The following is an 18062-nucleotide window of genomic DNA, read 5'->3' on the forward strand; positions in this document are numbered from 1 at the left end:
ATAAATTGTACTACTGAGAAGTCACGCACATCAAAATAAATGTGCTTGTAAATATTGTTTTTATCGAATTATTTATACTTTTATTTATAGATACAAATACAAAAAATATTCAAAATTAATTTATACATATGCATTATGAGTGTTTAACAATATATACTCAAAATGGCTACGTTGCTCATTAATGCATGCACGAACACGTTGTATCACGTTTGTAGTCACTTTGTGGAATACGCTAGCATTGATTAAGTTAATCTCTGTTTTATATTACCCTTCAGTTTATCCAATGTTGAAAACCTGTGACTAGACTAGAAGATTGTTGGTTGCAGCAAGATAATGGCACATGTTATACATCCAATGAAACAATGTATTTTTTACACAAGTTTTTTGGAGAGCGTATCATCTCCAAAAGATTATGGCTCTTCCGATCCCCAGATTTCTTTCTATGGGGTAATCTTAAAGGGAGGATTTATAAAAATAGACCACAAACATTATTATATGTATATATATCTGTGGTAGTATCTGAAGGTTGTGACCTAATCATGATGGTCATTGGCTGGTGCAAGACCGTGCTTTTAGGGTCCACTAGAAATTAATATGCAAATAAAACATATCAGTAAATTATAAAAAATGTTATTAGGACGAGTCATTTGAAAATTGAATAACATTATTAATGAACACGTTATAAACATGTAGATAAAATGTGTGCTCGTGAATCGCCATAACTCAGTACAACCGCACAACCGATGTCTATAAACTTATATAATTAGGGTGTAAATTTGTATGTAGTAATGTATTCGTCATGATTGATGGTAATCTCATAATTCTTGTACAGAAATATGTTTCTAGAATATTTGAATGTTTTGAGCTTTGGTTGAAATATATTTTATTGTTGTTACATATTTTTACATATGTTTACATATTTAAGGTTATTTACATATTTTTTACTTTCATTAGGTACATAATTTTGTTAAATAATCTTCAATTTTGAAAAGATCGTCGTTATTGCCGTTAAATCCATTTAAAAATATACTAGAAATTACTGATTGAGCTAGTCGAACATCACGAGGTTCGTTTCAGTACTGTTGGATTAGGAACTTTCAAATTTGCATCTATTAATTATGTTGATGTGGTACGGTCTTTTAGTCACTACAAGAGTACTGCGCCTTTATCAATGGCGATTTATTTGTGAAAACTTAAAAAAGTACATAGTTATCCATTGTTTTATTGGCGATAAGGTTCCCATACTTCGATGAATTATTTCAATGATTTTACTAAAGTATATAATTTAATGTATAATTTAATAATTATAATATAATTAATGATCTAATATATAAATTAAATGTAATATTATGTATCTAATTTATAGTTTTTATTAAAAATTAGTTTTTTTATTTAACATACTTACCTATCTTATTTTTTTAATTATATATTTGGACAAAAATAAATACATATGTATATACATAGTTTTTAGTTTTAAATACATATAAATCCACACCCTACTTAAAAATATTTCTAATTTTTACATTATTCTACCATACAGTAATAATTTAATTTCCAATAGTTTTGATTCTTAAGAATTTGTATTCAACCAATATTCAAGCAATAATATTTTTTAGAAAATAAAAATTTTAAATTAAGGTACCTATATACCTAGATTTACCTGTATCTATTTACAGAATATTACTATCGTAGTATAAATATAAAACCTATACCTCAAATGTTTATTAAACCTAATGATGTAAACAATTTAAATTTTGTAATATACTAATATTTAATATTTTTACTTTCAAATATACTTATGCATTTTTCTATTATGTTAACGTACCTATTAAAATACACATTATCAAGATATTTTTCTTAGGTGAGCTTATAGTGCAAGTATGCCATATGTGACCCAATTATTTCGATAACATGGTTAGTTATTTGTGAATGAGTAATAACTCTAGGCATTGACAAAGCTAAGGTCGGTATTTTTTCGATTAAATATTGTTATCGTAGATAAATAATATGTAAACTGATAATACCATTTAGACGTTTTTAGAAATGTACATATAACTAACATAGCTCTACAACTGAAAAATTATTTTGTCTAAAAATAAGTTTTATTAAAAAATACTCAAAAATATAATAAAGACCAGTGGCGTATTTACGGGGAGGGTTCCCGGGTCTCGACCCCCCCCAGCAAAAAATGTAAAAAGTCAAAAAAACTTGGTACGTAGGTACCGAGAAAGAGAATATTAATTTTATATTATGGGTTTTTACTTTGGTTTAACTTTTGGTTATTTTTGTCGCGTCGTCGCCATCCGACGACGACAATTACGACGAAAACGAATCCGACGACGATAACGACGTAACATAATAATAATTATTATATGATTATATTAGTAGGTACGCCGACTATTAATTTGTATTAATAAATCATAATAGTAGTGAAATATACATAATTTAATATAAATAATATAGTTATTACATATTTACATCATAACTCGTATGTGTTTTTTTATATTATAAACTTATAGGTACTTAATATTTAGACCACCGCCACAAAAAATTTGAAAATACGCCACTGATAAAGACATACCATTGTACAGTCATACCTAGCTCTTGCAACGATGTAAAAACTTCTATAAATCCGTTCGGTGGTATTTTGAAAGCAACAATGAATTACAACTTTTATTTTTATTTTGTCTTTATTAAAAATATTACAGCAAGAATCATAACCTTCAATAAACAATTTTGAGAGAAGTTCCATATCATATATTAACGTATGTATATATTTTTGGGTAGGATTCAATATTTTTTTAAACATTAATCATTAAGAATGGGTCGCAACTAACAGTGACCGCAAATAATATATGTAAATATTATATTATAAAAAAATAAAAAATATTTATATAATTCAATGTTTTCTGTAAAGTGGAGAAAACATCAAATATTGCGGCTCGTTTTTTAGTTTTATCGGTAAGTACTCTGAGTTCAAAAAATGTTTGATAAAAAAAAAAATGCCAATGTAGTAAATGCCATCCAGTTTCTTACTAAATATGCCTGACGTTGCTCAACTTTAGTCATCTTACGAAAACTGATGTATTCGACGTAATATGATCATTAGCGTAGAGTATTATTAGTATAACATTATTTATAATATATATATAAATCGTATTACATACGAATATAATTTATAATATATTATATGCACTACCGATGATTTTTATACATGGACTATAAGTAAACTCATTATAACCTCTTTATAAGGACCGGATTTATGAATGCTTAAAATCTTAAAAATAAGATGTTCTTAGTATTGGCGCACACAAGATTGTTTTTCGAGGGGGGGGGGGTCAAGATAAAATTTCATATGTTGTGTCTAATTTATTTTTGAAATAATGATTTTCAAGTACCTAACATAACTCTGACGATTATCAGGGTACCTCTACTACTTGAATAGTTAGAAGCACAAAATGTCTTTTCTGTAAATTTATTATTCGATCATTTTTTTTTTTAAAAAAATTTGATACCTACACTTAATAAATATGATATAAATAATAATACAAAAATTATTTTCAATCACAAATATTTCAAATAGTTCAATGAAATACCCATCGATTTATTGAAATTTATTTACAACACACAAAAAGGGAACGTACGTACTCTTCTATAAAATAGAAAAGTAGCTTGTTAATTTTATACTTGAAAATATAATTTGCTCCAACTGAGGTATTCATCAACAGTCGTCTTGAACGAATCTCTATTAAAATTATAACTAATATTGTAATATATTAAATAAATCGTCGGTTAAAAAATATCAAAACATATAACTTTATTCACTTACATGTACCTATACGTTATTCTTGTTGTAGTTGTCAGAAGTCATTCAAAAAATTTCCATGTAAATAAATACCTATATTTATAAGGCACTGTATTATTATTATTTGGCTCATTGTTTTAAATTATACATAATATTATATAAACCAGTGCCGTAGCCAGCTGGGTTATGGGGGCGTCATCCACCAACTGAAATAAAATCTTAGTTACGTCACTAATATATAAAGCAAATGTATACATCACAATTGTAATTCCAAATGTCAGCTGAGCGGTATAGGGATAGACGATATAAGAGATGGTCGCATTTTGTGACATTTACAGTTTCGAGTTTTAATTACGGTATACAATATGATCCATAAGTCTCGTATCACCCTTAATATATCCACGGTAAATCAATATATTTAAACGCGGTTTTTTTTTTATAATACTTAGTATGGAAATTCTGATTGAATGGCATAAAAAATTCAAATAAAATTTTTTTACGCATTTAAGAATTTTCAATTTTTAAAAGCCATTTTCTTGAGCATATTTTTTAAAAAAGTTCAATAAAAAAATAATAAAATTGAATAAAAATTGACCAAATTAGAGCAAGTTATATTTTTGAATAATTATAACAAAAAAATTAATTGTTTCACATTTTAATAATCCAGTGCTTTGGCCACCTTGGTCGCTCGACTTAACACCAATGGATTTTTTTTTATGGGGTTATTTGAAAAATCTTGTGTATCCGTCGTGTTCATTGCCTAATCTCCGTGATAAAATTGAACAAAATATTCAAAATATTTTACCTGAGACATTAGAAAATGTTAAAAACGCTTGAGTCAAAAAACGTCAGCTCTGTATTACAAATAATGGAGGTCACTTCGAACATTTATAAAAAAAAAAATGTAAGTAATGCATTATTTTCATTTTTATGTAATATATGATGATATATAATAATGACAAATATCTAGTTGTATCAGCAAAGATATTCAAAATATCATCGATTTTTATATTTTTCGATATATATTTTTCAATACATAGTATTGAAAGATCGCTGAACCTTAGCCAAGTTTTTATTTTTTTCATTGCACTGAAATTTCTTTCACAAGTAGCCGAACTAATTGATATTGTTAATGCTATTGTAAATAGTTTTTAATTATTTCTTATTTTACGATTTTCAAAAAAATAACCAACAGATAATTATACAGTGACGTAGACAGAAATTTCACAAGGGGGTGGGCACCAAATGTAATATGAATTGACAAATTTAAATTTGATTGTAAATCTTGGTAAATTCGTAATAACAAAGTTGGATATTTTAATTCATTACAGTATCACACAACAAAAATAACAGATAACAACAGTCTCATTTTTGTATATCGTGATATAAATTTGAAGCAAACAGTTTTATCAAAAATCGTGATTACTGATTATACCACGATTCTACATAGTAATCACCAGGGTTGGGATTTTATAGCACTTAAAATTGCATAAATATGCGCTATAATATTAAATAATATAATAAAAATCGCTAAATAAGCTTTAAAAGTATGCAATAAAAACAACAAAAAAAAGGAAATTTATTATTTAATAATTTTATATGAGCACACGAGACGATTGTGGACTGTATAAAACGAATTCTACACTTGTTCGTTGATATTCGGCTATTAGTAGATGTAGTAGAAATCGACAAAAAAAAACCAACAAAATCAGCATATAACAAAAATTAGAACCAAATAACTAAAATAAAATTATTGTATTATATTATACCTACCTATATATTGTCGTTGTAATTGTACAGAGTTGCATCAACGTGATCAATCTATTTACTTAATCTATACATTTATAATTTAATTTAAAATTAAAATTAAAATTTTGAATCTTGAAAATTCGATTAACAAAAATCAAAAAACATGTTTACCAAAATACAATTTTATAAAATATCCCCGATTTTGATTAAAACACAGGTAAAGGGTCAAAAAGTCTCAAAAAATCCAAAAAAATTAATATAAACTAAAAAAGCAAAATGCAATTTTTTATTTGAGTTATCTGTATCATGAAAAATATTTTTAGCTTACTCTGCTATTTTTTTAAGCATCTCATAAGAAATATGCAAATGCTAAAAAATCCCAACCCTGGTAATCACTAATCAGCCTTAATCGTGGTCATAATTTACAACCATAACGACAGTGTAGTAAGTTGTTGAAAACCCGTGATAATATTATCATTAATTATTAAAAATATATTTATAAATATATTTTTTTCATTATTATTAAAATAAATGTACAATAATATAAATAATACATTTATTATATTTATAAAGACAATGGGGGGATTTAAACACCCACACCCCGTCAATGAGGGGTTAAAACTATTGTGGCCCTTGGACGGAAATTACGAAAAAGTATTGATGCTCTAAGATGCTGCATTGTACATAGTGAAAATTGGACAGTCATTAGCAGTTTTTTATCCCGACATAATTAATGTTACATGTGTACCTCACATGTTTGAAATAGTCGCAGGGAAGGTTTGAGAAATATATCCAGACGTAAATAAATAAATTAATAATAAAAAAAAAGTTTTTTTAAAAGCTCTACTCCATGTTCAAGTGTATAAAGAAATATTACTTGATATTCCTCGAACCAGCACTAACCAGATGGAGGGCGTGGTTGGAAGTCGCTATTTTTAACTGTGATAATTTCCAAGGTTTATAAAAAGTTATTGAAGAATTAAGTAATCAAAAGTTCCCAGTCAGATTATACTTAAATGTAAAACAGTTTTACAGTTATCTAATATTTATTAAAACCTATTTTCTTGTGCTTATAACAACCATCAAAAGTTTAGAAAGTAAAATATGTCTCTTGTTAATTCGATAAACTTAACTGAAAATACAATTATTAATCTTAAAATAATATCTGAAGAAAATGGAGATAAAATAAAAATAAAAACTAATCAGCTTCAACAAAAAAATCTAGGGCTCTTCTTTTGAAAGACGTAGCAACATTTTTAAATAAAAATAACATAATACAGTAGAAATTTAATTAATCATCACTCTCTTTTATCCGTCATCGCTATCGTTAATGAGGCAATCACGATAAACTCGTTGCGGTGACTATCAAGTGTCCCTATACAAATTTTTTCTAATATCCAATATATATAACACGACGTGAACGAATAAATTGAATTATTTTTAATTAAATTTAATCAATGACTGACGTGTAACTCCGTCTTACGGCAACATAAAATACGAAATAATGCAGCTAAAATGGCTCGAACATCAAAAAGATAAAAGAAAATAACAAAATTTTTTGTTTAAAATGGTAAGTTTTAGTTTAGTAGCAGTGGCGCCTAGACAGGTTACCAAGGGGTGCAACTGCATTTGCTCTCGTGGGGAGTGGATGAATGGGTGGGCTGGTGGGTACATATTTGGATACCAAAAATTATGGAGTATGGTAAGCAAATAACAATATTATTATAACTAGAACTCGGAACTTAATGCACTTAAAAAGTACTAAATATGCATGCACTTATGCGCTTATATTTTATTTTTGTACACAAAATTTTCATTTGCACAAATATTTTATAAAATTATAAATATAGAAAAAGAAAAGTATTAAAAATAATTCTGATTAATAAAATATTAATAATAAATTAGCATTAAAAATGTTTCTTGAATAAAAAAAACCCCCGGAAGAATGTTCAATAATCATTGAGTTATTTTCCTAAAAAGTATTTTTAGAAAATCATCGTATTTCGATAGCAGCTGTTCCTATTTGATAGTTGTATATTTTATTTTAGATAAATTCAGCTGAAAATTTAGGTGGAAATTTTAAAAATACGATACAAGAATATCAAGAAAGTTCTCAATATAAATGTATTTCATTTTTTTTATTTTTCGAATTTTCATACTAAATCTTCTTTCATTCTAAATCATAAAAAAAATGTGAAATATAGAAAGAAAAAAAAATTTATTTTTTTTATTAAAAGTTAATTAGGAAATTTTAAAAACCTATAATTGAGAAAATTGTATTAATTCATAGTAGACATTAAAAAATAACAATAAATAGCCACGAAAAATAATAATGAGTTTTATATGATGCACGTTTTCCACGATATTAGCGTTATGTTATGTAACATTATTTAAAATAAATTGGTAAAGAATGAAAAAAAATTAATCTTTTTAGAAAATATTAAATGTGCATTACAAATATACGAAATATCAATGAAAATCAACGAAATATGCACTTTTTCTGTAAAATTAACGATATATGCAAAATATGCATTTTTAATTTTAAATTTTTAAAACCAACATTGTATAGCTCGGATTTCTAGCTTGGTCTGCTATAAATCGAGAGCATACAGAACAATATGCAACTCCTATAACTTCCGAACCCTAATTATAACACAAATACTACACCTATACGGCACTGGGTGTAGACATCTTAATTATTATTTATAGTTATTGTAAGAATTAATTACAGTTTCAGGCAACAGTTTAAACGAAAGATTTTTTTAAATAAAAACTTAACTTTGGTAACTTTTGTTAATTTTGGTAACTTTTGTTTGTTACTTGTGTTCTCAAAAGATTTCTGTGCGCTACTGTTTACTAGTGTTTAGTACTACATAACATGTAATATGCAGTATATATGTGTATTATTTTTTCTGAAAATACCCACGTAAAATATAAACGTTTATTGCAAAATTTCTGTTAATTGTCTATTCGATTAACCATCATAATCCCGGTCCCGACCGTCACGGTTAATCAAGTTTCTACTGTACAACTTATAAATAATTTTTCACCAACTATGATATCTGATTTGCAGCACGATCCTGTGACTTCAGTTAACGTTGAACGACCCTCCCCTTGGAAACGCCCTTGTGTTATATACTTACGAGATAAAATAAAAGTAGGTATGCTAAAATTTATCGGAAGCCTAACATAAGGTTTAATTACATATAAATAAATGGAACCCAAATTGTATACGTAGCAAAACATTAATATATGTTATTTGAAAAAAAAAGAAAAAATTTTATATCAATAATTTCTCAATCCACTCTTTAATTAAAATTCTATATTTTTTCACAACATAACTTTTGTCAATTTCTCAAAATTGTTATTAGTAAAAAGTATTACATTGAAAGGTAACATTTTTAGATTTTATTCATTGTTAGTTTAAATTAGAAATGATCAAAGAATTATTCTATAAATTAAAATTGATTTTAAATTCATATTCTGAGTAAATAGAAAAAAAGTAAATATTTTAAAATAATGAAAAATAAGTTCATTGTAATAAAAAGTGGGTTGCGACACTTTCAATTTTAAAAAATTGGTGTTATACCTGTGAACCTATGGAACTCTTCTGGTTTAAGCAAAAAAATAAGATTATAAAAATCGTATGGTTTAAAAACGATTTTTCTATAATTATGTTACGCATTACGTATTTACAAATAAAACTCGATTATGAAAATTTATCATTTAGTTACATTTTGTTTATTTTATTAGTACTTTCGTCCGACGATTTTTTTTTTATGGACAATTTATTATTTCTTAATACGCTACTCAGTGGGTGCGATAAGAATGTTAAGAAAGAAAATATTAAATAAAAACTTACCTATACGATATTTTTATAAATCATTGACTAATCTAAAGTACTTCATATTTCATTAATAAGTATACGTTAAATATTTAATAGTGCATATTCATTTTTTTGTGTAGGCAACTTAGGCAATTGACTAATGTCTTGAACTTAAAATATATTAAAGGGCCCACGATTTGTCAAGGTAGAATATTCAGATATATTTAGATGTAAAAAATGTACTACTTTTGCTTAGGGTCTCGTAAAAGCTTGTAACGGTACTATATATATATATATATATATATCAACCAGTCATTTTTCTATCGTAAATAACGAAAGAAAGAATAATTATTGGAAGAAGATAAATATCTTGATTGAAAATCTGCACCATTGGTATAAGAAAACACCAATTGAATTATTTCGGTCATCACTTGACAGGAACAATATTGCCAATATGATATCCAACATCCAGATTTGATAGGAACTCATAAAAGAAGAAATAACGAAAGGTCTGCTTCGATACGGTCCATGAATGTATTCGTATAGCATTTAATATTGATTGTTCATTCATATTCGTCAAAGGCTTAAGGCGTTTATATTGTATATAAAATAATGTTTATTTGTTCAAACATCACAATCCACAAGCTAAAATTCTAGTAAACCTAGTAATCTAAAAATAGAATTGTATACATGTCCGAAGTTCAACGGACCATGAGCTTACATTATAGTTACAAAGACCCCACACGAGAACAAGTTTGACCCGGTTATAATAAACACAGATGGGTATTCAGCCTAGAAAATTTAAGGAGTGCTTAAATTATTCTCCTAGGGTAAACTATGGAGACTTTAATCTTATACCCACCTGACAAATAACATTTTAATTTCAAACAAAATTGTAAATTACAATAATAAAGAAAATCGAGTTAATGATACGAAAAAATTACTTGACAAACCTGATAGGGGAATCCTTGCATTATTTGACGATTTGAAATCAGTTGCTAAAGTTATATGTAAATAAGTCGAGGGTACTTATTTATGATTAATGAATACCTCAGCATGTACGTCAATAGTATAGTAGTCACTAAGTGAAATGCGTGTTTGTACACCTGCACATGTATCTTAGTGTGTGCATAGGCGTCACTAAGGGGTATCGAGGGGTATCTTTGCTACCCCAGAATTTTTTGTGGGGTAGCAAGGGTATCTTTTCGCTACCACAAAAAAATTTATAGATTTTAAAAATATATTCAAAGTTTATTATTCAAGTGTGTATGAACATAGATCATATATTATTGTGATTATATCCAAAATATATTTTGTGATAAGTTTAATACCGACAATAAGGCAGTGTATACACTAAAAGTTATACCAAGATTTATGAAGAACTTACCTAGCCAGTTAAGTAAGCCAGTTATCATATTAAATCTTTAAAAATATATTTTTTAAATTTCTAAAAATAAACTTTGCTACCCCACAATTTGGACTTTAATGATGCCCATGAGTGTGTGGATCATGTAGGTATACTATTTTATAATACATAAATATCTACATATACGTTTAAAACTCAATTTATATTTTTTGTATAATATAATTACTAAAAAAATAGTAGTTACTCTTATCAATTTATATAAATTATAATATATAGGTATATTCAATGAATATTATTCATATCAGTTAACTGGACTTGTTAAAAAACTAAAACTGAAGCTATAAATTATCCAACAGAGTTTTTAAGCTCATTGGATTTACCAGGCATGCCACCGCATAATTTACAATTGAAGGATGGATCTCCGGTTATTTTGCTTCGTAATTTGAACCCACCACGGTTGTACAACAGCACACGATAAGTCATTAAAAAAATGAATGAAAAATTTTATAGAAGCCATCATTTAAAATGACAAATTCCGAGGTGAAAATGTATTATTACCACGAATCCCTATTATACCCACAGACATGTCAATACAATTTAAACGCCTTCAATTTCCAATTAGATTGGCATTTCCAATGACTATCGACTAGTTTCAAGGCCAAACAATGTCTGTCTGTGGCTTAGATTGAGCATATCATGTTTTTTCACACGGACAATTATACGTGGAGTGCTTTCGAACTATCCAGTTTATTTATGTTGGCGAAAGATGGGATAACAAAAAATATTGAACACTGTTGTATTAAGGGATTGATATTGTTTTTTACTAATTGTCAATTACTAATTATAACGATATATATCATTTTAAAGGATCAATTTTAATAAATTATTAAAAAAATAAATGTTTGATGTTTTTTCGTTTTTATATTTTGTCACCGTTTACAGCATTCCATACCTCTTCCACTTATATACCACATCCTCACACACTTATATTAAATTAGTTATTTTTTTCTAGCAAAATATTCTCGAGAAATAATTTATATAACAAAACGTTTGTCGGGTCAGCTAGTATATTATATATATTTATTATAAGTTAAATGATGAGGTTATTTATAATACCTACGTGGCTACGTAGTACGTGGTGTATCTAATCGTAACTATCTATTTTATAGCCAACGCCCTAAGTATTATAATATTCCGAATTATAAAAAGAAACTTAAAACATTAAACAAGAATTTTAAAACACATTTTTTTTTTAAAATTTTTCAATACTTAAGGAAAAGTGAAAAAAAATCTATTTATTTAAGAACGCAGTAGCTATGTTATTAGGAAAATATTCATCAAATGTTTAGTGAATATAATGATTAGTCACATTTTGAAACGATTTTTAAGCTAAGAAAATGAGAACCAATATTTAATATTGTTAATAACCAATAATAAGTAACTTTTTACTATTCAAATCATACAATTATATAAAAAGAAATCTGAAATTAATAACTCTCAAACTCAAGTATTATTCACAACTAATGACTGTTAATGAATGTTGGTAATTAGCTTCTAGTGTAAACATTTTTATTTATCAAATAGTATAAACATATAAGTAACTATTATTTATGATCTGCTAAAATTTAGTAGTTATAAGTTTTCATATTTTTATAGAACTCTACCATATTAAAATCTGAAAATAACCAAGCAAAATATAAAATTTTCTGTTTGCTTATAAGACCTAGTAGTGCCTTGATGTTGTTACTGGTTAATACCTACAATACTTAATGTAATGACTTTTGGTCTTTATATAGTTTTATATATATCAACAGACAATTTAATAACATATTTTACTTTTCAATAGTTTTTATAATATAAAAAAAAAAAACATGTATAACTTTTTTGGAAATCTTAAACTTTTAATTAGGTATACATTTACGTACAAGCAAGAGAGTACCCAGGAATTTTTATGGGGAGGGGGGTCTAAAATTTTAATTTTATCTGTTCTCTTATTATAATTATAGTTAAACTCAATACAACAAATTACTGTTAATATACTATCGTATGGTTTATACATTATAGTTACCTATATTATATAATCTATAAACTTAGTATATTAAGGGGGCTGGAGCGTAGCATGTTTTAAGGAGTAATATTTAGGCATTTTATATCACATGAACATTTTGGCTGTGTCAATGTGTGAGTAGTAAATGAACATTAGTGTAAGTAATCCGTTATCGCGTTTATCATGCCACCGTACATTGAATTCCCGGAACTACAATAATAATCAAAATGAACATTTTATCTTTACATTATATTAATTTGCACAACTTCACGTTTTGATGATCCAATATTATTATAATATAGGCAGTAGTTTGGACAGTATAGTACTATAAGACATAAATAATACTGTGGGAGCGCATATAAATCTAGATCGTATATATATGGAATTTAAAATCTGGATTGTATAAATATGGACTTTATTTATTTGGACTGTACAATCGGATGTACAAATCTGGATTTTATATATACATATATATTATTATTTTATTTCCTACCTAACCATTTAAGTCTGCTGAGCTGGTCGTTTTTTCGCAATTTCGAACCAAAAATCGGAAGAAAAGTTCATCCGGTAACTAAATCCTGATTTTAATTTTGAAAACACATTTGAATTCTTTATTCTCTTGTCTATGTTTTGTAGAAAATAATTGTTTTAATTTATTCGTTTTTTATAAGCATACTGTAAAAGAAAATTTAAAAAAATGTATTTGGTACTATGATAAATAAACGATACAATATTTATGTTATAGCTAGAAATACTACAATTCTTAGAAATGTTCTAGCGTCCATACGCGCATGCACAATTTAATATACACGAAGAAAATACTTAAAATGCTTATAAACAAAAATTGTAACTAACGATTTTTGATTTTTTTTACTACAATAAGTAAAACTTATAATAAACCTTTTATTACATTTTAAAGATTTTTTTGGATTGCTAAAGTTTTTTTAAAGGCACAAAAAAACTTAAAAAATTTCAATTGTCTATAAATATCTTAAAAAAGTCAAAATACTTTGAATATGTAATCGTAAATAGATACGGCTAATATAAACATTTGATGAAAATTTCAAATATTTACAATGATTCGTTTTTGAGCTACAGCAAAATAAAAAAATTGATTTTGTCAAAAACTGATTATACGTAAAAATTCCTGTTTTTCCGTTACTTTTTTATGATTTTTCCTAACGCTTTTGAAAACTTCTTGATCTTTTACTTTTGACTTCCCAAAGTACCAACTAGATGAATTTTCCCTTTCAAAAAGGGGCTGAAGTAAAAAATCAAAGCATTATTTCTACTCAAAAACGTTATAAAGTTGTTATAAGTAAAATGTAAAAAACATACATTATTATAAAATCAATAAATTTATCAATCTAAATAAACTTACAAAATTATTTTAATTTATAAATTAATACAAAAAATATATTCACTATATATCAATCAATATACATTATAATTACCTCATCATTGTTTTTATGATATTCGCGTTTTTTGCGTTTCAAGTTAGGTTTTTTCCGTAATGCACATAGCCTGAGACGTCCTTTTTTACTCAAACGCTAGTCTTTATTCATTTTAAAATTCAAAAAAAAATTACTGACGAGAAAAATTAAACTTGACTTACTGAATAGTTGAAAACAACTAGTTCTATTTGATTTGTGCTAACATAAATTAATTTATTATGATCTATTTTATACTTTGCAATGATTGTAATTGTTAAAATACATTATTATTTCATTTCCGTAGTCATAAGTTCTAATTGACTGATAATCATTCGAAATGCGGGTAGTATTTAATATTTATGTTATGGCTTGGTACTAAAATTCTTAGAAATGTTCTAACGCCCATACGCGCATGCACAGATCAATGAACACAAAGAAAATTTACTCCACGCTAATAAAATGTCAAAAACGCCAAAAATCAAGACAAAATTGGGAGACTTGGGATTGATGAATTTAAATTTTGAAAACAGATTTAATTAAGTCACTATGTTAGCTAGGGATTGACCAAAAGAATTTTCTATATTGTAATCAAGTAATAAAATATTGACAATTTAAAAAACAGAAATTTATGTATTTTATGTATTTAAGTACGCCATTAATTCTTGTAATAATAAAAATTCCTTCCAACAAGTTTTAGTAAAGATGTTCAAGATTTTTAATTTGTTTTTAAAATTAAAATCCGTCAAACCCAAGTCCCACAGTTTGTCTAGCTTATGACCTGTTTTACGTGATTTTTTGCATCGTCTACAGCCCCCTTAAAGATAATAGGAAATTAAAATACACTATATACTATTATTATACAATTTACAATTAAATCTTTGAGTATGTAGAAATTTCAATGGGGGGTCCGAACCTAAACACCCCCTCCCCCTTTTGGGTACGCTCTTGCATACAAGTATTTATTATAAATAGTTAGATATTAGTTAGGTACTACCATTGATTATAGATAGTATATAGTAGTAGTAATATTCATAATCAATGATACTACTTAGACTCAATCCGCATCATTAATTATTTTATTGTTCGCTGTATATGTTATTTTCAGACGCGATGACGATTTATATTTGTTTATATATATAAATATCTATTAGGAATATTATAACGAATAACATTAAAAACGATACCTAGCCAATACTCGATAACGATCACCAAATTAACAATACACATGCTAAGAAAAAATATATTTATATTTCAATTAGGTATCTGCGTAAATTGCAACTCGAAAGGAACGAAAATTATCATTCCTTTTTCCTTGAAAAAAAGAACCCGTCTATGTCCTCATTATTTCTTTTTTATAAAAAGGAATTCGTGCCAGGAATCCATTCTTTTTGGAACTCGTTCCCTCCAAACACTGATTTTAATTAAACTAAAATATCTTTTTTAATATCATAAAAATATAACTGATTAAATAAAAAAATTCTTAGATAATTAAAATTACTTTTTTACTTATTAGAATAAATCACAACTATATATTTTTTTAATACACAATATAATAATAAAAATATTATTATTTTGTTAAGAATAGTAGGTACATACATTTTGAAATAAGCGCATGATAAACAAGTAAGATAAAACTTTACGGACAGAAATAAAAATAAAGATACTGAAGAGGGTAGTAATAAAAATTTATAAAATATTAAATATAATAAAATTAACAATTAGTTTATACACAAAAAATAAATAAAAGCCCAGCCTGGAGTATTATTAAATTTATAAAGTAAGACCGGTTTTGAATTAAAAATTTAACATCGGGTATATAATAAGTCAGTATGATTGCGACTCTAAAATATATCCAAACAAATGTAGAATACATGATATATTTAAATCTTTCTTCCGCCAAATTTACATATTTACCACTCCCAAAATCATGCTATTGAGATTTTATAATACATTAATAGTATTTTTAATCAAATGAAAAATTGTTTACAATCATTTAATAATAAATTTTAAACTAATACAAGTATTGGAATTAATAAAAATATCTATATTATTGTATACTACAGGGGCCTAATTGAAATAATTTTTCAGGGGAGGGCAAAATCTGAACATTTTGTATAGACAGAACTTCCACTATTCTAAAAACATAAAATATTTGAATCAATATGAAACTCTAAAAATATCAACTATAAATTATAAAGTATAACAAAAATAAACTATTACGATAGAATATTGATTACTACTGATTAGAAAATATTGAAATAGATTTTTCTTTATATTATATAATTATAAAATGTAGTATATTATTTGGTAGAACACATGATAAGGGAGTAATCATAATAATGAAAAAAAAAATTAATTATTATCATTTTTAGTAATACATTTTGAACAAATTTTAAATTTAGCTATTAAGTTTTAATTATCTATAAATAAGAAAACTCGACATGAGTATTATTAATTATAAAAAATTTGACGTTCTTCACTTAGCTGAAATGCAATTCTTAATTAATAAAATTAAGAACAGAAACGAGGAGGAAATTAAGTAATAATAAATCCAAAATATTTATATACTAAATAAAACAATAAATAAATATGCTAAAGGTATTGTAACTTGTTACTATGACTCATGAACTTAGAATTAAAATTATTTTTTTATTATAATGATATTTATTAAATAGGAAAAAGTAGTATTAATTATATATATATTGTTTTTCTTATTTCAGGAGGGGCTTATTATTACAAAATGTAAACAATTATTTTTGAATCATTAATTTTCTACTAAATTGTAAATAGACTTAAAATGCATTAATAATATACTAAATTATTAACAATGCAATTTTAGTATATTTAAAAATAAAAGTTAAATAAATTGAATATGTAGCAAACAAAATTTTTTTTTAAAAAAGTAAAGGTTATTGTTTTACTATTTGGACATTCAAATGACAGAACAAGTCCTGTACTTATAATTCAACTTATAATTATATGAGTATCAAAAATATTAAAATTAATATATTAATAATAATTTAAACAGTACTTAATGGAAGTAAAAATGAAATGCTTATATTGATTTAGGTATAGAATTAAAAATTAAAGAATTACTCATTTTAATTTTATTCTGGTAATTATAATAAATAATAATTAAGTAAATAAATTATCCACAATTTAATTAAAAACTGTATAAATAATAAAATATTAAAGAATACAAACTTAGTATATACATATTTTATGTTAGTAATTAAGTATTATTAAAGTATATATAATGTAAAATAAGTGAAATATTTAGGTTGTAATAAATACAAGAAAATCATATCATAACTATAAATTTATACATTATTACTAAACGCCTTTAATATTAAATATATTAACAAATACATATTGGCACAAAACCAGATAAATTGGTAAATCAGTCTTCTACTACTAATTTCAACTATTAAATTAATATAATTTTTTAAATATTTGATAGCTGAAATTAGTAAGAACGAAAACCAGTGATTTTTTTTTCAAATACAAGTATTAATGTAAAATAATTTTCTATACATTTCATTAAAAAAATAAAAAAATTGGTAACGAATGGTTTTGTAATTTAATTTTATGAAATGATATCAAAACACTCAAATGCTATAAATTATATTATAAGTTAAATAAACTTGTATGAACTACAAATAATATAAATGTATATATATATATATATATATATAGAAATATATATAAAATTATAGTAATAAAAAGATATTATACATCAAACTTATCCACAGCCAACACGTCATAAGTTTAAATGCAGTTAATTTTCACAAAATAAAAATTGCTCAACATAAATTAATTTACACAAATGTTTATGA

This window comes from Sipha flava, unplaced genomic scaffold (genome assembly GCF_003268045.1).
Source record: "Sipha flava isolate LNK unplaced genomic scaffold, YSA_version1 65_pilon_pilon, whole genome shotgun sequence".
In the NCBI taxonomy this organism is placed as follows: Eukaryota; Metazoa; Arthropoda; class Insecta; order Hemiptera; family Aphididae; genus Sipha; species Sipha flava.